Source organism: Hyla sarda, unplaced genomic scaffold, assembly GCF_029499605.1.
Source record: "Hyla sarda isolate aHylSar1 unplaced genomic scaffold, aHylSar1.hap1 scaffold_1047, whole genome shotgun sequence".
Taxonomy (NCBI): Eukaryota; Metazoa; Chordata; class Amphibia; order Anura; family Hylidae; genus Hyla; species Hyla sarda.
In genome coordinates, this window is record NW_026607666.1 from 102,755 (window position 1) to 128,172 (window position 25,418).

At 46.2% G+C, this 25,418-nt stretch overlaps 11 non-coding genes across 11 annotated transcripts; all 11 read right to left on the bottom strand.

The window, feature by feature from the left end:
- Window positions 1-671: 671 nt before the first annotated feature.
- LOC130299370 (U2 spliceosomal RNA) lies at window positions 672-862 on the bottom strand. Its single transcript, XR_008850513.1, has one exon. It is a non-coding gene; the product is annotated as a U2 spliceosomal RNA (small nuclear RNA).
- Window positions 863-2,953: 2,091 nt separating this feature from the next.
- On the bottom strand, window positions 2,954-3,144 carry LOC130299383 (U2 spliceosomal RNA). The gene has a single exon (XR_008850526.1). It is a non-coding gene; the product is annotated as a U2 spliceosomal RNA (small nuclear RNA).
- A 2,076-nt stretch (window positions 3,145-5,220) lies between these two features.
- On the bottom strand, window positions 5,221-5,411 carry LOC130299371 (U2 spliceosomal RNA). Its single transcript, XR_008850514.1, has one exon. It is a non-coding gene; the product is annotated as a U2 spliceosomal RNA (small nuclear RNA).
- A 2,091-nt stretch (window positions 5,412-7,502) lies between these two features.
- Window positions 7,503-7,693, bottom strand: LOC130299386 (U2 spliceosomal RNA). Its single transcript, XR_008850529.1, has one exon. It is a non-coding gene; the product is annotated as a U2 spliceosomal RNA (small nuclear RNA).
- Window positions 7,694-9,794: 2,101 nt separating this feature from the next.
- On the bottom strand, window positions 9,795-9,977 carry LOC130299388 (U2 spliceosomal RNA). Its single transcript, XR_008850531.1, has one exon. It is a non-coding gene; the product is annotated as a U2 spliceosomal RNA (small nuclear RNA).
- Window positions 9,978-12,077: 2,100 nt separating this feature from the next.
- On the bottom strand, window positions 12,078-12,268 carry LOC130299372 (U2 spliceosomal RNA). The gene has a single exon (XR_008850515.1). It is a non-coding gene; the product is annotated as a U2 spliceosomal RNA (small nuclear RNA).
- Window positions 12,269-14,357: 2,089 nt separating this feature from the next.
- LOC130299373 (U2 spliceosomal RNA) lies at window positions 14,358-14,548 on the bottom strand. The gene has a single exon (XR_008850516.1). It is a non-coding gene; the product is annotated as a U2 spliceosomal RNA (small nuclear RNA).
- A 2,098-nt stretch (window positions 14,549-16,646) lies between these two features.
- Window positions 16,647-16,837, bottom strand: LOC130299374 (U2 spliceosomal RNA). Its single transcript, XR_008850517.1, has one exon. It is a non-coding gene; the product is annotated as a U2 spliceosomal RNA (small nuclear RNA).
- Window positions 16,838-18,918: 2,081 nt separating this feature from the next.
- LOC130299375 (U2 spliceosomal RNA) lies at window positions 18,919-19,109 on the bottom strand. Its single transcript, XR_008850518.1, has one exon. It is a non-coding gene; the product is annotated as a U2 spliceosomal RNA (small nuclear RNA).
- A 2,087-nt stretch (window positions 19,110-21,196) lies between these two features.
- Window positions 21,197-21,387, bottom strand: LOC130299376 (U2 spliceosomal RNA). The gene has a single exon (XR_008850519.1). It is a non-coding gene; the product is annotated as a U2 spliceosomal RNA (small nuclear RNA).
- Window positions 21,388-23,491: 2,104 nt separating this feature from the next.
- On the bottom strand, window positions 23,492-23,682 carry LOC130299377 (U2 spliceosomal RNA). The gene has a single exon (XR_008850520.1). It is a non-coding gene; the product is annotated as a U2 spliceosomal RNA (small nuclear RNA).
- Between the last annotated feature and the right edge of the window lie 1,736 nt (window positions 23,683-25,418).

Consider the following 25,418-nt stretch of genomic DNA (forward strand, 5'->3'; position numbering starts at 1 on the left):
GGTAGGTGCACAATAGCATAGCCTAACCCTCTGTACTTTGGTCTATATTGATGCGGGACATAGACAGCCAGCTGATGACCAATCCATTAGTGCAATGGATGGCTGGAAGCATTTGTCTTTGCCTTTGCAATACCACAGAAGCAATGCATGGTCAATGTACAGCAATGACACACCTGTGTGAACAGCCAGGAGACCCCCCCCCCCCCCCATGTTATGTTACATAGTTACATAGTTAGTACGGTCGAAAAAAGACATATGTCCATCACGTTCAACCAGGGAATTAAGGGGTAGGGGTGTGGCGCGATATTGGGGAAGGGATGAGATTTTATATTTCTTCATAAGCATTAATCTTATTTTGTCAATTAGGAACATTCAGCACCCACCCGCTATCAAGGCAGCTGCCTATCATGTCATGCCCTACCTGCACAGGTGTGCTGGCTACTCAAATGATCCAATTAAGGAGGCCATTTAGTCAGCAGCAGCAGAAGTCCTGTGCCTGGACGCTCCAACAGGGGCCAGACACAAGCAGAAGCAGAAGCAGCAGAAGCAGCAGCAGCACCACCTTTTGTTTTTTGGCTGCAGCAGCAGCAAGGCCCACAGGGCTGGCTAGCTGGCTAGCCAGCAAGCAGGTAGCAATGAAAGTAGGAATCTTTCTTTTTAACCCTGTAAGGGGGTGGTGCACTGTACCCGAAGATACTGCCATATCGGGTCAATGCATAGGGCGACGGAAGCAAGCTTCGAAATCGGCCCCCGTTCTCAAAAATCCATTTAATATATGGTCCCCAGATAGGGGACGTATCAGATATTAAACTGATAAGAACAGATACTACACTTGATCTTAGCCAAAAGGCCGAGAAGCGATAACCGTGAAAGGGGCGGGCCCAACAAGGTCCCCTTCATGGGCACTATCACTGCTTGCTGTCAGGGAGGCTGCCAGACAATTTTCCATGCACACTCTGGGCTGGGGGGCAGTCAACCACCAGTACACACAGCAGAACCTAAACCCATACCATTATTGCTAAGCAGCAAGACAGGGGCCCATTGCACTCCCACGGGGCCTTTTTAAATGCAATCCATAACCCGGATTTGCCAGGAACCCTTCTTACTCCTCCTACTTGCATGTGACACTGGGCTTAGGATCTGCATAGGAAACACACACACAAGCACACACCTACCTTTGTTGCCTGCAGATGCCTCCTTGGCTGTCCCCAAACGGTATCAAACCAACACCCACGGGAAGCTGTAAGCATAGAGGACATGCCTGCACCCCATTGGACTTACCTGTGTGGGTTAAATCCGGGTTATTTGACAACCTATGGCGGTGATGGTTCTGCTCAGGCAGAGCAGTGCTGATGCTCCTCATAAAGCTGTCGCTGCTGTGAAGGTTCTAGGTGACATCACAAATCCCTATGGTTACATACACAACAAAGCTGGGTTGTTGTTGTTTACACTCTGCAAGGCCTGTGGAAGTGAGTGACATCATAGCACTGTAGTTCTGAGGGTTCAAGATGGATGCAACAATCTCCTGTTGCTTCTATGAAGGCCGTAATAGACGACATCACCAAACAGCTCCATAGTCACATACACAGCAAAGGAGAGATGTTGTTTACACCTAGTGATGTCAGTGGTATTGAGTGACATCACAGCACAGTGCTAAGGCTCCTGGGCCTGGACACAGCAGCGGCTGCAATATCTCAACGGAGAATACGTTTATATCTATGTGTGTGTGTGCGCATATATATATATATATATATATATATATATATATATATATATTTCTCCGCCGAAATCACTTTTAAACCCATTTCCACCTTTTTTTCCCTTCTCTTCCTCTTACTTTTTTTTCACGTTTTTTTACGTTTTTCTCCTTTTCGCCTCTTTTCTGGGCGTATTATTCTTCTTTTTCTTCTTTTTTTTCGTCTAATGCATACCCCATCAGTGCAGCAATGCTTATTCAATACCGCCAGCAGATGGAGACACTGGGGGATAATTTTCTAAGGATTTATACTGATTTTTCCTGTCTGAATTTGTCGCACAGAAAGTTGCAGGCCAAATATGTGTGACATTTCTGCGACTTTAGCTTCTAGAGCATTTTTACAACATTATACATAGGTGCTGAATACATAAAAAGCGACTGTTCAGCGACAGACAAGTCGCATCGGCTGAAAGTAGGCCAGAATGTCAGTCCATGTTGGAGCAGGTTTAGATACAGTCTAAAGCATAGATCTCAAAGTCTGTGCACAGAATTTAGCAAGGGCCTCGCACCTTCTGATGCATCAGGTAGGTGCACAATAGCATAGCCTAACCCTCTGTACTTTGGTCTATATTGATGCGGGACATAGACAGCCAGCTGATGACCAATCCATTAGTGCAATGGATGGCTGGAAGCATTTGTCTTTGCCTTTGCAATACCACAGAAGCAATGCATGGTCAATGTACAGCAATGACACACCTGTGTGAACAGCCAGGAGACCCCCCCCCCCCCCCCCCATGTTATGTTACATAGTTACATAGTTAGTACGGTCGAAAAAAGACATATGTCCATCACGTTCAACCAGGGAATTAAGGGGTAGGGGTGTGGGCGCGATATTGGGGAAGGGATGAGATTTTATATTTCTTCATAAGCATTAATCTTATTTTGTCAATTAGGAACATTCAGCACCCACCCGCTATCAAGGCAGCTGCCTATCATGTCATGCCCTACCTGCACAGGGTGTGCTGGCTACTCAAATGATCCAATTAAGGAGGCCATTTAGTCAGCAGCAGCAGAAGTCCTGTGCCTGGACGCTCCAACAGGGGCCAGACACAAGCAGAAGCAGAAGCAGCAGAAGCAGCAGCAGCACCACCTTTTGTTTTTGGCTGCAGCAGCAGCAAGGCCCACAGGGCTGGCTAGCTGGCTAGCCAGCAAGCAGGTAGCAATGAAAGTAGGAATCTTTCTTTTAACCCCTGTAAGGGGGTGTGCACTGTACCCGAAGATACTGCCATATCGGGTCAATGCATAGGGCAACGGAAGCAAGCTTCGAAATCGGCCCCCGTTCTCAAAAATCCATTTAATATATGGTCCCCAGATAGGGGACGTATCAGATATTAAACTGATAAGAACAGATACTACACTTGATCTTAGCCAAAAGGCCGAGAAGCGATAACCGTGAAAGGGGCGGGCCCAACAAGGTCCCCTTCATGGGCACTATCACTGCTTGCTGTCAGGGAGGCTGCCAGACAATTTTCCATGCACACTCTGGGCTGGGGGGGGCAGTCAACCACCAGTACACACAGCAGAACCTAAACCCATACCATTATTGCTAAGCAGCAAGACAGGGGCCCATTGCACTCCCACGGGGCCTTTTTAAATGCAATCCATAACCCGGATTTGCCAGGGAACCCTTCTTACTCCTCCTACTTGCATGTGACACTGGGCTTAGGATCTGCATAGGAAACACACACACAAGCACACACCTACCTTTGTTGCCTGCAGATGCCTCCTTGGCTGTCCCCAAACGGTATCAAACCAACACCCACGGGAAGCTGTAAGCATAGAGGACATGCCTGCACCCCATTGGACTTACCTGTGTGGGTTAAATCCGGGTTATTTGACAACCTATGGCGGTGATGGTTCTGCTCAGGCAGAGCAGTGCTGATGCTCCTCATAAAGCTGTCGCTGCTGTGAAGGTTCTAGGTGACATCACAAATCCCTATGGTTACATACACAACAAAGCTGGGTTGTTGTTGTTTACACTCTGCAAGGCCTGTGGAAGTGAGTGACATCATAGCACTGTAGTTCTGAGGGTTCAAGATGGATGCAACAATCTCCTGTTGCTTCTATGAAGGCCGTAATAGACGACATCACCAAACAGCTCCATAGTCACATACACAGCAAAGGAGAGATGTTGTTTACACCTAGTGATGTCAGTGGTATTGAGTGACATCACAGCACAGTGCTAAGGCTCCTGGGCCTGGACACAGCAGCGGCTGCAATATCTCAACGGAGAATACGTTTATATCTATGTGTGTGTGTGCGCATATATATATATATAATATATATATATATATATTTCTCCGCCGAAATCACTTTTAAACCCATTTCCACCTTTTTTTCCCTTCTCTTCCTCTTACTTTTTTTCACGTTTTTTTACGTTTTTCTCCTTTTCGCCTCTTTTCTGGGCGTATTATTCTTCTTTTTTCTTCTTTTTTTTCGTCTAATGCATACCCCATCAGTGCAGCAATGCTTATTCAATACCGCCAGCAGATGGAGACACTGGGGATAATTTTCTAAGGATTTATACTGATTTTTCCTGTCTGAATTTGTCGCACAGAAAGTTGCAGGCCAAATATGTGTGACCATTTCTGCGACTTTAGCTTCTAGAGCATTTTTACAACATTATACATAGGTGCTGAATACATAAAAAGCGACTGTTCAGCGACAGACAAGTCGCATCGGCTGAAAGTAGGCCAGAATGTCAGTCCATGTTGGAGCAGGTTTAGATACAGTCTAAAGCATAGATCTCAAAGTCTGTGCACAGAATTTAGCAAGGGCCCTCGCACCTTCTGATGCATCAGGTAGGTGCACAATAGCATAGCCTAACCCTCTGTACTTTGGTCTATATTGATGCGGGACATAGACAGCCAGCTGATGACCAATCCATTAGTGCAATGGATGGCTGGAAGCATTTGTCTTTGCCTTTGCAATACCACAGAAGCAATGCATGGTCAATGTACAGCAATGACACACCTGTGTGAACAGCCAGGAGACCCCCCCCCATGTTATGTTACATAGTTACATAGTTAGTACGGTCGAAAAAAGACATATGTCCATCACGTTCAACCAGGGAATTAAGGGGTAGGGGTGTGGCGCGATATTGGGGAAGGGATGAGTTTTATATTTCTTCATAAGCATTAATCTTATTTTGTCAATTAGGAACATTCAGCACCCACCCGCTATCAAGGCAGCTGCCTATCATGTCATGCCCTACCTGCACAGGTGTGCTGGCTACTCAAATGATCCAATTAAGGAGGCCATTTAGTCAGCAGCAGCAGAAGTCCTGTGCCTGGACGCTCCAACAGGGGCCAGACACAAGCAGAAGCAGAAGCAGCAGAAGCAGCAGCAGCACCACCTTTTGTTTTTTGGCTGCAGCAGCAGCAAGGCCCACAGGGCTGGCTAGCTGGCTAGCCAGCAAGCAGGTAGCAATGAAAGTAGGAATCTTTCTTTTTAACCCTGTAAGGGGGTGGTGCACTGTACCCGAAGATACTGCCATATCGGGTCAATGCATAGGGCGACGGAAGCAAGCTTCGAAATCGGCCCCCGTTCTCAAAAATCCATTTAATATATGGTCCCCAGATAGGGGACGTATCAGATATTAAACTGATAAGAACAGATACTACACTTGATCTTAGCCAAAAGGCCGAGAAGCGATAACCGTGAAAGGGGGCGGGCCCAACAAGGTCCCCTTCATGGGCACTATCACTGCTTGCTGTCAGGGAGGCTGCCAGACAATTTTCCATGCACACTCTGGGCTGGGGGGCAGTCAACCACCTGTACACACAGCAGAACCTAACCCATACCATTATTGCTAAGCAGCAAGACAGGGGCCCATTGCACTCCACGGGGCCTTTTTAAATGCAATCCATAACCCGGATTTGCCAGGAACCCTTCTTACTCCTCCTACTTGCATGTGACACTGGGCTTAGGATCTGCATAGGAAACACACACACAAGCACACACCTACCTTTGTTGCCTGCAGATGCCTCCTTGGCTGTCCCCAAACGGTATCAAACCAACACCCACGGGAAGCTGTAAGCATAGAGGACATGCCTGCACCCCATTGGACTTACCTGTGTGGGTTAAATCCGGGTTATTTGACAACCTATGGCGGTGATGGTTCTGCTCAGGCAGAGCAGTGCTGATGCTCCTCATAAAGCTGTCGCTGCTGTGAAGGTTCTAGGTGACATCACAAATCCCTATGGTTACATACACAACAAAGCTGGGTTGTTGTTGTTTACACTCTGCAAGGCCTGTGGAAGTGAGTGACATCATAGCACTGTAGTTCTGAGGGTTCAAGATGGATGCAACAATCTCCTGTTGCTTCTATGAAGGCCGTAATAGACGACATCACCAAACAGCTCCATAGTCACATACACAGCAAAGGAGAGATGTTGTTTACACCTAGTGATGTCAGTGGTATTGAGTGGACATCACAGCACAGTGCTAAGGCTCCTGGGCCTGGGACACAGCAGCGGCTGCAATATCTCAACGGAGAATACGTTTATATCTATGTGTGTGTGTGCGCATATATATATATATATATATATATATATATATATATATATTTCTCCGCCGAAATCACTTTTAAACCCATTTCCACCTTTTTTTTCCCTTCTCTTCCTCTTACTTTTTTTTCACGTTTTTTTACGTTTTTCTCCTTTTCGCCTCTTTTCTGGGCGTATTATTCTTCTTTTTCTTCTTTTTTTTCGTCTATTGCATACCCCATCAGTGCAGCAATGCTTATTCAATACCGCCAGCAGATGGAGACACTGGGGGATAATTTTCTAAGGATTTATACTGATTTTTCCTGTCTGAATTTGTCGCACAGAAAGTTGCAGGCCAAATATGTGTGACATTTCTGCGACTTTAGCTTCTAGAGCATTTTTACAACATTATACATAGGTGCTGAATACATAAAAAGCGACTGTTCAGCGACAGACAAGTCGCATCGGCTGAAAGTAGGCCAGAATGTCAGTCCATGTTGGAGCAGGTTTAGATACAGTCTAAAGCATAGATCTCAAAGTCTGTGCACAGAATTTAGCAAGGGCCTCGCACCTTCTGATGCATCAGGTAGGTGCACAATAGCATAGCCTAACCCTCTGTACTTTGGTCTATATTGATGCGGGACATAGACAGCCAGCTGATGACCAATCCATTAGTGCAATGGATGGCTGGAAGCATTTGTCTTTGCCTTTGCAATACCACAGAAGCAATGCATGGTCAATGTACAGCAATGACACACCTGTGTGAACAGCCAGGAGACCCCCCCCCCCCCCCCCATGTTATGTTACATAGTTACATAGTTAGTACGGTCGAAAAAAGACATATGTCCATCACGTTCAACCAGGGAATTAAGGGGTAGGGGTGTGGCGCGATATTGGGGAAGGGATGAGATTTTATATTTCTTCATAAGCATTAATCTTATTTTGTCAATTAGGAACATTCAGCACCCACCCGCTATCAAGGCAGCTGCCTATCATGTCATGCCCTACCTGCACAGGTGTGCTGGCTACTCAAATGATCAATTAAGGAGGCCATTTAGTCAGCAGCAGCAGAAGTCCTGTGCCTGGACGCTCCAACAGGGGCCAGACACAAGCAGAAGCAGAAGCAGCAGAAGCAGCAGCAGCACCACCTTTTGTTTTTTGGCTGCAGCAGCAGCAAGGCCCACAGGGCTGGCTAGCTGGCTAGCCAGCAAGCAGGTAGCAATGAAAGTAGGAATCTTTCTTTTTAACCCTGGTAAGGGGGGTGGTGCACTGTACCCGAAGATACTGCCATATCGGGTCAATGCATAGGGCGACGGAAGCAAGCTTCGAAATCGGCCCCCGTTCTCAAAAAATCCATTTAATATATGGTCCCCAGATAGGGGACGTATCAGATATTAAACTGATAAGAACAGATACTACACTTGATCTTAGCCAAAAGGCGAGAAGCGATAACCGTGAAAGGGGCGGGCCCAACAAGGTCCCCTTCATGGGCACTATCACTGCTTGCTGTCAGGGAGGCTGCCAGACAATTTTCCATGCACACTCTGGGCTGGGGGGCAGTCAACCACCAGTACACACAGCAGAACCTAAACCCATACCATTATTGCTAAGCAGGCAAGACAGGGGGCCCATTGCACTCCCACGGGGGCCTTTTTAAATGCAATCCATAACCCGGATTTGCCAGGAACCCTTCTTACTCCTCCTACTTGCATGTGACACTGGGCTTAGGATCTGCATAGGAAACACACACACAAGCACACACCTACCTTTGTTGCCTGCAGATGCCTCCTTGGCTGTCCCCAAACGGTATCAAACCAACACCCACGGGAAGCTGTAAGCATAGAGGGACATGCCTGCACCCCATTGGACTACCTGTGTGGGTTAAATCCGGGTTATTTGACAACCTATGGGCGGTGATGGTTCTGCTCAGGCAGAGCAGTGCTGATGCTCCTCATAAAGCTGTCGCTGCTGTGAAGGTTCTAGGTGACATCACAAATCCCTATGGTTACATACACAACAAAGCATGGGTTGTTGTTGTTTACACTCTGCAAGGCCTGTGGAAGTGAGTGACATCATAGCACTGTAGTTCTGAGGGTTCAAGATGGATGCAACAATCTCCTGTTGCTTCTATGAAGGCCGTAATAGACGACATCACCAAACAGCTCCATAGTCACATACACAGCAAAGGAGAGATGTTGTTTACACCTAGTGATGTCAGTGGTATTGAGTGACATCACAGCACAGTGCTAAGGCTCCTGGGCCTGGACACAGCAGCGGCTGCAATATCTCAACGGAGAATACGTTTATATCTATGTGTGTGTGTGCGCATATATATATATATATATATATATATATATATATATATATATATATATTTCTCCGCCGAAATCACTTTTAAACCCATTTCCACCTTTTTTTCCCTTCTCTTCCTCTTACTTTTTTTTCACGTTTTTTTTACGTTTTTCTCCTTTTCGCCTCTTTTCTGGGCGTATTATTCTTCTTTTTCTTCTTTTTTTTCGTCTAATGCATACCCCATCAGTGCAGCAATGCTTATTCAATACCGCCAGCAGATGGAGACACTGGGGGATAATTTTCTAAGGATTTATACTGATTTTTCCTGTCTGAATTTGTCGCACAGAAAGTTGCAGGCCAAATATGTGTGACATTTCTGCGACTTTAGCTTCTAGAGCATTTTTACAACATTATACATAGGTGCTAGAATACATAAAAAGCGACTGTTCAGCGACAGACAAGTCGCATCGGCTGAAAGTAGGCCAGAATGTCAGTCCATGTTGGAGCAGGTTTAGATACAGTCTAAAGCATAGATCTCAAAGTCTGTGCACAGAATTTAGCAAGGGCCTCGCACCTTCTGATGCATCAGGTAGGTGCACAATAGCATAGCCTAACCCTCTGTACTTTGGTCTATATTGATGCGGGACATAGACAGCCAGCTGATGACCAATCCATTAGTGCAATGGATGGCTGGAAGCATTTGTCTTTGCCTTTGCAATACCACAGAAGCAATGCATGGTCAATGTACAGCAATGACACACCTGTGTGAACAGCCAGGAGACCCCCCCCCCCCCCCATGTTATGTTACATAGTTACATAGTTAGTACGGTCGAAAAAAGACATATGTCCATCACGTTCAACCAGGGAATTAAGGGGTAGGGGTGTGGCGCGATATTGGGGAAGGGATGAGATTTTATATTTCTTCATAAGCATTAATCTTATTTTGTCAATTAGGAACATTCAGCACCCACCCGCTATCAAGGCAGCTGCCTATCATGTCATGCCCTACCTGCACAGGTGTGCTGGCTACTCAAATGATCCAATTAAGGAGGCCATTTAGTCAGCAGCAGCAGAAGTCCTGTGCCTGGACGCTCCAACAGGGGCCAGACACAAGCAGAAGCAGAAGCAGCAGAAGCAGCAGCAGCACCACCTTTTGTTTTTTGGCTGCAGCAGCAGCAAGGCCCACAGGGCTGGCTAGCTGGCTAGCCAGCAAGCAGGTAGCAATGAAAGTAGGAATCTTTCTTTTTAACCCTGTAAGGGGGTGGTGCACTGTACCCGAAGATACTGCCATATCGGGTCAATGCATAGAAGCAAGCTTCGAAATCGGCCCCCGTTCTCAAAAATCCATTTAATATATGGTCCCCAGATAGGGGACGTATCAGATATTAAACTGATAAGAACAGATACTACACTTGATCTTAGCCAAAAGGCCGAGAAGCGATAACCGTGAAAGGGGCGGGCCCAACAAGGTCCCCTTCATGGGCACTATCACTGCTTGCTGTCAGGGAGGCTGCCAGACAATTTTCCATGCACACTCTGGGCTGGGGGGCAGTCAACCACCAGTACACACAGCAGAACCTAAACCCATACCATTATTGCTAAGCAGCAAGACAGGGGCCCATTGCACTCCCACGGGGCCTTTTTAAATGCAATCCATAACCCGGATTTGCCAGGAACCCTTCTTACTCCTCCTACTTGCATGTGACACTGGGCTTAGGATCTGCATAGGAAACACACACACAAGCACACACCTACCTTTGTTGCCTGCAGATGCCTCCTTGGCTGTCCCCAAACGGTATCAAACCAACACCCACGGGAAGCTGTAAGCATAGAGGACATGCCTGCACCCCATTGGACTTACCTGTGTGGGTTAAATCCGGGTTATTTGACAACCTATGGCGGTGATGGTTCTGCTCAGGCAGAGCAGTGCTGATGCTCCTCATAAAGCTGTCGCTGCTGTGAAGGTTCTAGGTGACATCACAAATCCCTATGGTTACATACACAACAAAGCTGGGTTGTTGTTGTTTACACTCTGCAAGGCCTGTGGAAGTGAGTGACATCATAGCACTGTAGTTCTGAGGGTTCAAGATGGATGCAACAATCTCCTGTTGCTTCTATGAAGGCCGTAATAGACGACATCACCAAACAGCTCCATAGTCACATACACAGCAAAGGAGAGATGTTGTTTACACCTAGTGATGTCAGTGGTATTGAGTGACATCACAGCACAGTGCTAAGGCTCCTGGGCCTGGACACAGCAGCGGCTGCAATATCTCAACGGAGAATACGTTTATATCTATGTGTGTGTGTGCGCATATATATATATATATATATATATATATATATATATATATATATATATATATATTTCTCCGCCGAAATCACTTTTAAACCCATTTCCACCTTTTTTTCCCTTCTCTTCCTCTTACTTTTTTTTCACGTTTTTTTACGTTTTTCTCCTTTTCGCCTCTTTTCTGGGCGTATTATTCTTCTTTTTCTTCTTTTTTTTCGTCTAATGCATACCCCATCAGTGCAGCAATGCTTATTCAATACCGCCAGCAGATGGAGACACTGGGGGATAATTTTCTAAGGATTTATACTGATTTTTCCTGTCTGAATTTGTCGCACAGAAAGTTGCAGGCCAAATATGTGTGACATTTCTGCGACTTTAGCTTCTAGAGCATTTTTACAACATTATACATAGGTGCTGAATACATAAAAAGCGACTGTTCAGCGACAGACAAGTCGCATCGGCTGAAAGTAGGCCAGAATGTCAGTCCATGTTGGAGCAGGTTTAGATACAGTCTAAAGCATAGATCTCAAAGTCTGTGCACAGAATTTAGCAAGGGCCTCGCACCTTCTGATGCATCAGGTAGGTGCACAATAGCATAGCCTAACCCTCTGTACTTTGGTCTATATTGATGCGGGACATAGACAGCCAGCTGATGACCAATCCATTAGTGCAATGGATGGCTGGAAGCATTTGTCTTTGCCTTTGCAATACCACAGAAGCAATGCATGGTCAATGTACAGCAATGACACACCTGTGTGAACAGCCAGGAGACCCCCCCCCCCCCCCATGTTATGTTACATAGTTACATAGTTAGTACGGTCGAAAAAAGACATATGTCCATCACGTTCAACCAGGGAATTAAGGGGTAGGGGTGTGGCGCGATATTGGGGAAGGGATGAGATTTTATATTTCTTCATAAGCATTAATCTTATTTTGTCAATTAGGAACATTCAGCACCCACCCGCTATCAAGGCAGCTGCCTATCATGTCATGCCCTACCTGCACAGGTGTGCTGGCTACTCAAATGATCCAATTAAGGAGGCCATTTAGTCAGCAGCAGCAGAAGTCCTGTGCCTGGACGCTCCAACAGGGGCCAGACACAAGCAGAAGCAGAAGCAGCAGAAGCAGCAGCAGCACCACCTTTTGTTTTTTGGCTGCAGCAGCAGCAAGGCCCACAGGGCTGGCTAGCTGGCTAGCCAGCAAGCAGGTAGCAATGAAAGTAGGAATCTTTCTTTTTAACCCTGTAAGGGGGTGGTGCACTGTACCCGAAGATACTGCCATATCGGGTCAATGCATAGGGCGACGGAAGCAAGCTTCGAAATCGGCCCCCGTTCTCAAAAATCCATTTAATATATGGTCCCCAGATAGGGGACGTATCAGATATTAAACTGATAAGAACAGATACTACACTTGATCTTAGCCAAAAGGCCGAGAAGCGATAACCGTGAAAGGGGCGGGCCCAACAAGGTCCCCTTCATGGGCACTATCACTGCTTGCTGTCAGGGAGGCTGCCAGACAATTTTCCATGCACACTCTGGGCTGGGGGGCAGTCAACCACCAGTACACACAGCAGAACCTAAACCCATACCATTATTGCTAAGCAGCAAGACAGGGGCCCATTGCACTCCCACGGGGCCTTTTTAAATGCAATCCATAACCCGGATTTGCCAGGAACCCTTCTTACTCCTCCTACTTGCATGTGACACTGGGCTTAGGATCTGCATAGGAAACACACACACAAGCACACACCTACCTTTGTTGCCTGCAGATGCCTCCTTGGCTGTCCCCAAACGGTATCAAACCAACACCCACGGGAAGCTGTAAGCATAGAGGACATGCCTGCACCCCATTGGACTTACCTGTGTGGGTTAAATCCGGGTTATTTGACAACCTATGGCGGTGATGGTTCTGCTCAGGCAGAGCAGTGCTGATGCTCCTCATAAAGCTGTCGCTGCTGTGAAGGTTCTAGGTGACATCACAAATCCCTATGGTTACATACACAACAAAGCTGGGTTGTTGTTGTTTACACTCTGCAAGGCCTGTGGAAGTGAGTGACATCATAGCACTGTAGTTCTGAGGGTTCAAGATGGATGCAACAATCTCCTGTTGCTTCTATGAAGGCCGTAATAGACGACATCACCAAACAGCTCCATAGTCACATACACAGCAAAGGAGAGATGTTGTTTACACCTAGTGATGTCAGTGGTATTGAGTGACATCACAGCACAGTGCTAAGGCTCCTGGGCCTGGACACAGCAGCGGCTGCAATATCTCAACGGAGAATACGTTTATATCTATGTGTGTGTGTGCGCATATATATATATATATATATATATATATATATATATATATTTCTCCGCCGAAATCACTTTTAAACCCATTTCCACCTTTTTTTCCCTTCTCTTCCTCTTACTTTTTTTTCACATTTTTTTACGTTTTTCTCCTTTTCGCCTCTTTTCTGGGCGTATTATTCTTCTTTTTCTTCTTTTTTTTCGTCTAATGCATACCCCATCAGTGCAGCAATGCTTATTCAATACCGCCAGCAGATGGAGACACTGGGGGATAATTTTCTAAGGATTTATACTGATTTTTCCTGTCTGAATTTGTCGCACAGAAAGTTGCAGGCCAAATATGTGTGACATTTCTGCGACTTTAGCTTCTAGAGCATTTTTACAACATTATACATAGGTGCTGAATACATAAAAAGCGACTGTTCAGCGACAGACAAGTCGCATCGGCTGAAAGTAGGCCAGAATGTCAGTCCATGTTGGAGCAGGTTTAGATACAGTCTAAAGCATAGATCTCAAAGTCTGTGCACAGAATTTAGTAAGGGCCTCGCACCTTCTGATGCATCAGGTAGGTGCACAATAGCATAGCCTAACCCTCTGTACTTTGGTCTATATTGATGCGGGACATAGACAGCCAGCTGATGACCAATCCATTAGTGCAATGGATGGCTGGAAGCATTTGTCTTTGCCTTTGCAATACCACAGAAGCAATGCATGGTCAATGTACAGCAATGACACACCTGTGTGAACAGCCAGGAGACCCCCCCCCCCCCCCCCCATGTTATGTTACATAGTTACATAGTTAGTACGGTCGAAAAAAGACATATGTCCATCACGTTCAACCAGGGAATTAAGGGGTAGGGGTGTGGCGCGATATTGGGGAAGGGATGAGATTTTATATTTCTTCATAAGCATTAATCTTATTTTGTCAATTAGGAACATTCAGCACCCACCCGCTATCAAGGCAGCTGCCTATCATGTCATGCCCTACCTGCACAGGTGTGCTGGCTACTCAAATGATCCAATTAAGGAGGCCATTTAGTCAGCAGCAGCAGAAGTCCTGTGCCTGGACGCTCCAACAGGGGCCAGACACAAGCAGAAGCAGAAGCAGCAGAAGCAGCAGCAGCACCACCTTTTGTTTTTTGGCTGCAGCAGCAGCAAGGCCCACAGGGCTGGCTAGCTGGCTAGCCAGCAAGCAGGTAGCAATGAAAGTAGGAATCTTTCTTTTTAACCCTGTAAGGGGGTGGTGCACTGTACCCGAAGATACTGCCATATCGGGTCAATGCATAGGGCGACGGAAGCAAGCTTCGAAATCGGCCCCCGTTCTCAAAAATCCATTTAATATATGGTCCCCAGATAGGGGACGTATCAGATATTAAACTGATAAGAACAGATACTACACTTGATCTTAGCCAAAAGGCCGAGAAGCGATAACCGTGAAAGGGGCGGGCCCAACAAGGTCCCCTTCATGGGCACTATCACTGCTTGCTGTCAGGGAGGCTGCCAGACAATTTTCCATGCACACTCTGGGCTGGGGGGCAGTCAACCACCAGTACACACAGCAGAACCTAAACCCATACCATTATTGCTAAGCAGCAAGACAGGGGCCCATTGCACTCCCACGGGGCCTTTTTAAATGCAATCCATAACCCGGATTTGCCAGGAACCCTTCTTACTCCTCCTACTTGCATGTGACACTGGGCTTAGGATCTGCATAGGAAACACACACACAAGCACACACCTACCTTTGTTGCCTGCAGATGCCTCCTTGGCTGTCCCCAAACGGTATCAAACCAACACCCACGGGAAGCTGTAAGCATAGAGGACATGCCTGCACCCCATTGGACTTACCTGTGTGGGTTAAATCCGGGTTATTTGACAACCTATGGCGGTGATGGTTCTGCTCAGGCAGAGCAGTGCTGATGCTCCTCATAAAGCTGTCGCTGCTGTGAAGGTTCTAGGTGACATCACAAATCCCTATGGTTACATACACAACAAAGCTGGGTTGTTGTTGTTTACACTCTGCAAGGCCTGTGGAAGTGAGTGACATCATAGCACTGTAGTTCTGAGGGTTCAAGATGGATGCAACAATCTCCTGTTGCTTCTATGAAGGCCGTAATAGACGACATCACCAAACAGCTCCATAGTCACATACACAGCAAAGGAGAGATGTTGTTTACACCTAGTGATGTCAGTGGTATTGAGTGACATCACAGCACAGTGCTAAGGCTCCTGGGCCTGGACACAGCAGCGGCTGCAATATCTCAACGGAGAATACGTTTATATCTATGTGTGTGTGTGCGCATATATATATATATATATATATATATATATATATATATATATATATATATTTCTCCGCCGAAATCACTTTTAAACCCATTTCCACCTTTTTTTCCCTTCTCTTCCTCTTACTTTTTTTTCACGTTTTTTTACGTTTTTCTCCTTTTCGCCTCTTTTCTGGGCGTATTATTCTTCTTTTTCTTCTTTTTTTTCGTCTAATGCATACCCCATCAGTGCAGCAATGCTTATTCAATACCGCCAGCAGATGGAGACACTGGGGGATAATTTTCTAAGGATTTATACTGATTTTTCCTGTCTGAATTTGTCGCACAGAAAGTTGCAGGCCAAATATGTGTGACATTTCTGCGACTTTAGCTTCTAGAGCATTTTTACAACATTATACATAGGTGCTGAATACATAAAAAGCGACTGTTCAGCGACAGACAAGTCGCATCGGCTGAAAGTAGGCCAGAATGTCAGTCCATGTTGGAGCAGGTTTAGATACAGTCTAAAGCATAGATCTCAAAGTCTGTGCACAGAATTTAGTAAGGGCCTCGCACCTTCTGATGCATCAGGTAGGTGCACAATAGCATAGCCTAACCCTCTGTACTTTGGTCTATATTGATGCGGGACATAGACAGCCAGCTGATGACCAATCCATTAGTGCAATGGATGGCTGGAAGCATTTGTCTTTGCCTTTGCAATACCACAGAAGCAATGCATGGTCAATGTACAGCAATGACACACCTGTGTGAACAGCCAGGAGACCCCCCCCCCCCCCCCCATGTTATGTTACATAGTTACATAGTTAGTACGGTCGAAAAAAGACATATGTCCATCACGTTCAACCAGGGAATTAAGGGGTAGGGGTGTGGCGCGATATTGGGGAAGGGATGAGATTTTATATTTCTTCATAAGCATTAATCTTATTTTGTCAATTAGGAACATTCAGCACCCACCCGCTATCAAGGCAGCTGCCTATCATGTCATGCCCTACCTGCACAGGTGTGCTGGCTACTCAAATGATCCAATTAAGGAGGCCATTTAGTCAGCAGCAGCAGAAGTCCTGTGCCTGGACGCTCCAACAGGGGCCAGACACAAGCAGAAGCAGAAGCAGCAGAAGCAGCAGCAGCACCACCTTTTGTTTTTTGGCTGCAGCAGCAGCAAGGCCCACAGGGCTGGCTAGCTGGCTAGCCAGCAAGCAGGTAGCAATGAAAGTAGGAATCTTTCTTTTTAACCCTGTAAGGGGGTGGTGCACTGTACCCGAAGATACTGCCATATCGGGTCAATGCATAGGGCGACGGAAGCAAGCTTCGAAATCGGCCCCCGTTCTCAAAAATCCATTTAATATATGGTCCCCAGATAGGGGACGTATCAGATATTAAACTGATAAGAACAGATACTACACTTGATCTTAGCCAAAAGGCCGAGAAGCGATAACCGTGAAAGGGGCGGGCCCAACAAGGTCCCCTTCATGGGCACTATCACTGCTTGCTGTCAGGGAGGCTGCCAGACAATTTTCCATGCACACTCTGGGCTGGGGGGCAGTCAACCACCAGTACACACAGCAGAACCTAAACCCATACCATTATTGCTAAGCAGCAAGACAGGGGCCCATTGCACTCCCACGGGGCCTTTTTAAATGCAATCCATAACCCGGATTTGCCAGGAACCCTTCTTACTCCTCCTACTTGCATGTGACACTGGGCTTAGGATCTGCATAGGAAACACACACACAAGCACACACCTACCTTTGTTGCCTGCAGATGCCTCCTTGGCTGTCCCCAAACGGTATCAAACCAACACCCACGGGAAGCTGTAAGCATAGAGGACATGCCTGCACCCCATTGGACTTACCTGTGTGGGTTAAATCCGGGTTATTTGACAACCTATGGCGGTGATGGTTCTGCTCAGGCAGAGCAGTGCTGATGCTCCTCATAAAGCTGTCGCTGCTGTGAAGGTTCTAGGTGACATCACAAATCCCTATGGTTACATACACAACAAAGCTGGGTTGTTGTTGTTTACACTCTGCAAGGCCTGTGGAAGTGAGTGACATCATAGCACTGTAGTTCTGAGGGTTCAAGATGGATGCAACAATCTCCTGTTGCTTCTATGAAGGCCGTAATAGACGACATCACCAAACAGCTCCATAGTCACATACACAGCAAAGGAGAGATGTTGTTTACACCTAGTGATGTCAGTGGTATTGAGTGACATCACAGCACAGTGCTAAGGCTCCTGGGCCTGGACACAGCAGCGGCTGCAATATCTCAACGGAGAATACGTTTATATCTATGTGTGTGTGTGCGCATATATATATATATATATATATATATATATATTTCTCCGCCGAAATCACTTTTAAACCCATTTCCACCTTTTTTTCCCTTCTCTTCCTCTTACTTTTTTTTCACGTTTTTTTACGTTTTTCTCCTTTTCGCCTCTTTTCTGGGCGTATTATTCTTCTTTTTCTTCTTTTTTTTCGTCTAATGCATACCCCATCAGTGCAGCAATGCTTATTCAATACCGCCAGCAGATGGAGACACTGGGGGATAATTTTCTAAGGATTTATACTGATTTTTCCTGTCTGAATTTGTCGCACAGAAAGTTGCAGGCCAAATATGTGTGACATTTCTGCGACTTTAGCTTCTAGAGCATTTTTACAACATTATACATAGGTGCTGAATACATAAAAAGCGACTGTTCAGCGACAGACAAGTCGCATCGGCTGAAAGTAGGCCAGAATGTCAGTCCATGTTGGAGCAGGTTTAGATACAGTCTAAAGCATAGATCTCAAAGTCTGTGCACAGAATTTAGCAAGGGCCTCGCACCTTCTGATGCATCAGGTAGGTCCACAATAGCATAGCCTAACCCTCTGTACTTTGGTCTATATTGATGCGGGACATAGACAGCCAGCTGATGACCAATCCATTAGTGCAATGGATGGCTGGAAGCATTTGTCTTTGCCTTTGCAATACCACAGAAGCAATGCATGGTCAATGTACAGCAATGACACACCTGTGTGAACAGCCAGGAGACCCCCCCCCCCCCCCCCCATGTTATGTTACATAGTTACATAGTTAGTACGGTCGAAAAAAGACATATGTCCATCACGTTCAACCAGGGAATTAAGGGGTAGGGGTGTGGCGCGATATTGGGGAAGGGATGAGATTTTATATTTCTTCATAAGCATTAATCTTATTTTGTCAATTAGGAACATTCAGCACCCACCCGCTATCAAGGCAGCTGCCTATCATGTCATGCCCTACCTGCACAGGTGTGCTGGCTACTCAAATGATCCAATTAAGGAGGCCATTTAGTCAGCAGCAGCAGAAGTCCTGTGCCTGGACGCTCCAACAGGGGCCAGACACAAGCAGAAGCAGAAGCAGCAGAAGCAGCAGCAGCACCACCTTTTGTTTTTTGGCTGCAGCAGCAGCAAGGCCCACAGGGCTGGCTAGCTGGCTAGCCAGCAAGCAGGTAGCAATGAAAGTAGGAATCTTTCTTTTTAACCCTGTAAGGGGGTGGTGCACTGTACCCGAAGATACTGCCATATCGGGTCAATGCATAGGGCGACGGAAGCAAGCTTCGAAATCGGCCCCCGTTCTCAAAAATCCATTTAATATATGGTCCCCAGATAGGGGACGTATCAGATATTAAACTGATAAGAACAGATACTACACTTGATCTTAGCCAAAAGGCCGAGAAGCGATAACCGTGAAAGGGGCGGGCCCAACAAGGTCCCCTTCATGGGCACTATCACTGCTTGCTGTCAGGGAGGCTGCCAGACAATTTTCCATGCACACTCTTGGCTGGGGGGCAGTCAACCACCAGTACACACAGCAGAACCTAAACCCATACCATTATTGCTAAGCAGCAAGACAGGGGCCCATTGCACTCCCACGGGGCCTTTTTAAATGCAATCCATAACCCGGATTTGCCAGGAACCCTTCTTACTCCTCCTACTTGCATGTGACACTGGGCTTAGGATCTGCATAGGAAACACACACACAAGCACACACCTACCTTTGTTGCCTGCAGATGCCTCCTTGGCTGTCCCCAAACGGTATCAAACCAACACCCACGGGAAGCTGTAAGCATAGAGGACATGCCTGCACCCCATTGGACTTACCTGTGTGGGTTAAATCCGGGTTATTTGACAACCTATGGCGGTGATGGTTCTGCTCAGGCAGAGCAGTGCTGATGCTCCTCATAAAGCTGTCGCTGCTGTGAAGGTTCTAGGTGACATCACAAATCCCTATGGTTACATACACAACAAAGCTGGGTTGTTGTTGTTTACACTCTGCAAGGCCTGTGGAAGTGAGTGACATCATAGCACTGTAGTTCTGAGGGTTCTAGATGGATGCAACAATCTCCTGTTGCTTCTATGAAGGCCATAATAGACGACATCACCAAACAGCTCCATAGTCACATACACAGCAAAGGAGAGATGTTGTTTACACCTAGTGATGTCAGTGGTATTGAGTGACATCACAGCACAGTGCTAAGGCTCCTGGGCCTGGACACAGCAGCGGCTGCAATATCTCAACGGAGAATACGTTTATATCTATGTGTGTGTGTGCGCATATATATATATATATATATATATATATATATATATATATAATATATTTCTCCGCCGAAATCACTTTTAAACCCATTTCCACCTTTTTTTCCCTTCTCTTCCTCTTACTTTTTTTTCACGTTTTTTTACGTTTTTCTCCTTTTCGCCTCTTTTCTGGGCGTATTATTCTTCTTTTTCTTCTTTTTTTTCGTCTAATGCATACCCCATCAGTGCAGCAATGCTTATTCAATACCGCCAGCAGATGGAGACACTGGGGGATAATTTTCTAAGGATTTATACTGATTTTTCCTGTCTGAATTTGTCGCACAGAAAGTTGCAGGCCAAATATGTGTGACATTTCTGCGACTTTAGCTTCTAGAGCATTTTTACAACATTATACATAGGTGCTGAATACATAAAAAGCGACTGTTCAGCGACAGACAAGTCGCATCGGCTGAAAGTAGGCCAGAATGTCAGTCCATGTTGGAGCAGGTTTAGATACAGTCTAAAGCATAGATCTCAAAGTCTGTGCACAGAATTTAGCAAGGGCCTCGCACCTTCTGATGCATCAGGTAGGTGCACAATAGCATAGCCTAACCCTCTGTACTTTGGTCTATATTGATGCGGGACATAGACAGCCAGCTGATGACCAATCCATTAGTGCAATGGATGGCTGGAAGCATTTGTCTTTGCCTTTGCAATACCACAGAAGCAATGCATGGTCAATGTACAGCAATGACACACCTGTGTGAACAGCCAGGAGACCCCCCCCCATGTTATGTTACATAGTTACATAGTTAGTACGGTCGAAAAAAGACATATGTCCATCACGTTCAACCAGGGAATTAAGGGGTAGGGGTGTGGCGCGATATTGGGGAAGGGATGAGATTTTATATTTCTTCATAAGCATTAATCTTATTTTGTCAATTAGGAACATTCAGCACCCACCCGCTATCAAGGCAGCTGCCTATCATGTCATGCCCTACCTGCACAGGTGTGCTGGCTACTCAAATGATCCAATTAAGGAGGCCATTTAGTCAGCAGCAGCAGAAGTCCTGTGCCTGGACGCTCCAACAGGGGCCAGACACAAGCAGAAGCAGAAGCAGCAGAAGCAGCAGCAGCACCACCTTTTGTTTTTTGGCTGCAGCAGCAGCAAGGCCCACAGGGCTGGCTAGCTGGCTAGCCAGCAAGCAGGTAGCAATGAAAGTAGGAATCTTTCTTTTTAACCCTGTAAGGGGGTGGTGCACTGTACCCGAAGATACTGCCATATCGGGTCAATGCATAGGGCGACGGAAGCAAGCTTCGAAATCGGCCCCCGTTCTCAAAAATCCATTTAATATATGGTCCCCAGATAGGGGACGTATCAGATATTAAACTGATAAGAACAGATACTACACTTGATCTTAGCCAAAAGGCCGAGAAGCGATAACCGTGAAAGGGGCGGGCCCAACAAGGTCCCCTTCATGGGCACTATCACTGCTTGCTGTCAGGGAGGCTGCCAGACAATTTTCCATGCACACTCTGGGCTGGGGGGCAGTCAACCACCAGTACACACAGCAGAACCTAAACCCATACCATTATTGCTAAGCAGCAAGACAGGGGCCCATTGCACTCCCACGGGGCCTTTTTAAATGCAATCCATAACCCGGATTTGCCAGGAACCCTTCTTACTCCTCCTACTTGCATGTGACACTGGGCTTAGGATCTGCATAGGAAACACACACACAAGCACACACCTACCTTTGTTGCCTGCAGATGCCTCCTTGGCTGTCCCCAAACGGTATCAAACCAACACCCACGGGAAGCTGTAAGCATAGAGGACATGCCTGCACCCCATTGGACTTACCTGTGTGGGTTAAATCCGGGTTATTTGACAACCTATGGCGGTGATGGTTCTGCTCAGGCAGAGCAGTGCTGATGCTCCTCATAAAGCTGTCGCTGCTGTGAAGGTTCTAGGTGACATCACAAATCCCTATGGTTACATACACAACAAAGCTGGGTTGTTGTTGTTTACACTCTGCAAGGCCTGTGGAAGTGAGTGACATCATAGCACTGTAGTTCTGAGGGTTCAAGATGGATGCAACAATCTCCTGTTGCTTCTATGAAGGCCGTAATAGACGACATCACCAAACAGCTCCATAGTCACATACACAGCAAAGGAGAGATGTTGTTTACACCTAGTGATGTCAGTGGTATTGAGTGACATCACAGCACAGTGCTAAGGCTCCTGGGCCTGGACACAGCAGCGGCTGCAATATCTCAACGGAGAATACGTTTATATCTATGTGTGTGTGTGCGCATATATATATATATATATATATATATATATATATATATATATATATTTCTCCGCCGAAATCACTTTTAAACCCATTTCCACCTTTTTTTCCCTTCTCTTCCTCTTACTTTTTTTTCACGTTTTTTTACGTTTTTCTCCTTTTCGCCTCTTTTCTGGGCGTATTATTCTTCTTTTTCTTCTTTTTTTTCGTCTAATGCATACCCCATCAGTGCAGCAATGCTTATTCAATACCGCCAGCAGATGGAGACACTGGGGGATAATTTTCTAAGGATTTATACTGATTTTTCCTGTCTGAATTTGTCGCACAGAAAGTTGCAGGCCAAATATGTGTGACATTTCTGCGACTTTAGCTTCTAGAGCATTTTTACAACATTATACATAGGTGCTGAATACATAAAAAGCGACTGTTCAGCGACAGACAAGTCGCATCGGCTGAAAGTAGGCCAGAATGTCAGTCCATGTTGGAGCAGGTTTAGATACAGTCTAAAGCATAGATCTCAAAGTCTGTGCACAGAATTTAGCAAGGGCCTCGCACCTTCTGATGCATCAGGTAGGTGCACAATAGCATAGCCTAACCCTCTGTACTTTGGTCTATATTGATGCGGGACATAGACAGCCAGCTGATGACCAATCCATTAGTGCAATGGATGGCTGGAAGCATTTGTCTTTGCCTTTGCAATACCACAGAAGCAATGCATGGTCAATGTACAGCAATGACACACCTGTGTGAACAGCCAGGAGACCCCCCCCCCCCCCCCCCATGTTATGTTACATAGTTACATAGTTAGTACGGTCGAAAAAAGACATATGTCCATCAAGTTCAACCAGGGAATTAAGGGGTAGGGGTGTGGCGCGATATTGGGGAAGGGATGAGATTTTATATTTCTTCATAAGCATTAATCTTATTTTGTCAATTAGGAACATTCAGCACCCACCCGCTATCAAGGCAGCTGCCTATCATGTCATGCCCTACCTGCACAGGTGTGCTGGCTACTCAAATGATCCAATTAAGGAGGCCATTTAGTCAGCAGCAGCAGAAGTCCTGTGCCTGGACGCTCCAACAGGGGCCAGACACAAGCAGAAGCAGAAGCAGCAGAAGCAGCAGAAGCAGCAGCAGCACCACCTTTTGTTTTTTGGCTGCAGCAGCAGCAAGGCCCACAGGGCTGGCTAGCTGGCTAGCCAGCAAGCAGGTAGCAATGAAAGTAGGAATCTTTCTTTTTAACCCTGTAAGGGGGTGGTGCACTGTACCCGAAGATACTGCCATATCGGGTCAATGCATAGGGCGACGGAAGCAAGCTTCGAAATCGGCCCCCGTTCTCAAAAATCCATTTAATATATGGTCCCCAGATAGGGGACGTATCAGATATTAAACTGATAAGAACAGATACTACACTTGATCTTAGCCAAAAGGCCGAGAAGCGATAACCGTGAAAGGGGCGGGCCCAACAAGGTCCCCTTCATGGGCACTATCACTGCTTGCTGTCAGGGAGGCTGCCAGACAATTTTCCATGCACACTCTGGGCTGGGGGGCAGTCAACCACCAGTACACACAGCAGAACCTAAACCCATACCATTATTGCTAAGCAGCAAGACAGGGGCCCATTGCACTCCCACGGGGCCTTTTTAAATGCAATCCATAACCCGGATTTGCCAGGAACCCTTCTTACTCCTCCTACTTGCATGTGACACTGGGCTTAGGATCTGCATAGGAAACACACACACAAGCACACACCTACCTTTGTTGCCTGCAGATGCCTCCTTGGCTGTCCCCAAACGGTATCAAACCAACACCCACGGGAAGCTGTAAGCATAGAGGACATGCCTGCACCCCATTGGACTTACCTGTGTGGGTTAAATCCGGGTTATTTGACAACCTATGGCGGTGATGGTTCTGCTCAGGCAGAGCAGTGCTGATGCTCCTCATAAAGCTGTCGCTGCTGTGAAGGTTCTAGGTGACATCACAAATCCCTATGGTTACATACACAACAAAGCTGGGTTGTTGTTGTTTACACTCTGCAAGGCCTGTGGAAGTGAGTGACATCATAGCACTGTAGTTCTGAGGGTTCAAGATGGATGCAACAATCTCCTGTTGCTTCTATGAAGGCCGTAATAGACGACATCACCAAACAGCTCCATAGTCACATACACAGCAAAGGAGAGATGTTGTTTACACCTAGTGATGTCAGTGGTATTGAGTGACATCACAGCACAGTGCTAAGGCTCCTGGGCCTGGACACAGCAGCGGCTGCAATATCTCAACGGAGAATACGTTTATATCTATGTGTGTGTGTGCGCATATATATATATATATATATATATATATATATATATATATATATTCTCCGCCGAAATCACTTTTAAACCCATTTCCACCTTTTTTTCCCTTCTCTTCCTCTTACTTTTTTTTCACGTTTTTTTACGTTTTTCTCCTTTTCGCCTCTTTTCTGGAGTATTATTCTTCTTTTTCTTCTTTTTTTTCGTCTAATGCATACCCCATCAGTGCAGCAATGCTTATTCAATACCGCCAGCAGATGGAGACACTGGGGGATAATTTTCTAAGGATTTATACTGATTTTTCCTGTCTGAATTTGTCGCACAGAAAGTTGCAGGCCAAATATGTGTGACATTTCTGCGACTTTAGCTTCTAGAGCATTTTTACAACATTATACATAGGTGCTGAATACATAAAAAGCGACTGTTCAGCGACAGACAAGTCGCATCGGCTGAAAGTAGGCCAGAATGTCAGTCCATGTTGGAGCAGGTTTAGATACAGTCTAAAGCATAGATCTCAAAGTCTGTGCACAGAATTTAGCAAGGGCCTCGCACCTTCTGATGCATCAGGTAGGTGCACAATAGCATAGCCTAACCCTCTGTACTTTGGTCTATATTGATGCGGGACATAGACAGCCAGCTGATGACCAATCCATTAGTGCAATGGATGGCTGGAAGCATTTGTCTTTGCCTTTGCAATACCACAGAAGCAATGCATGGTCAATGTACAGCAATGACACACCTGTGTGAACAGCCAGGAGACCCCCCCCCCCCCATGTTATGTTACATAGTTACATAGTTAGTACGGTCGAAAAAAGACATATGTCCATCAAGTTCAACCAGGGAATTAAGGGGTAGGGGTGTGGCGCGATATTGGGGAAGGGATGA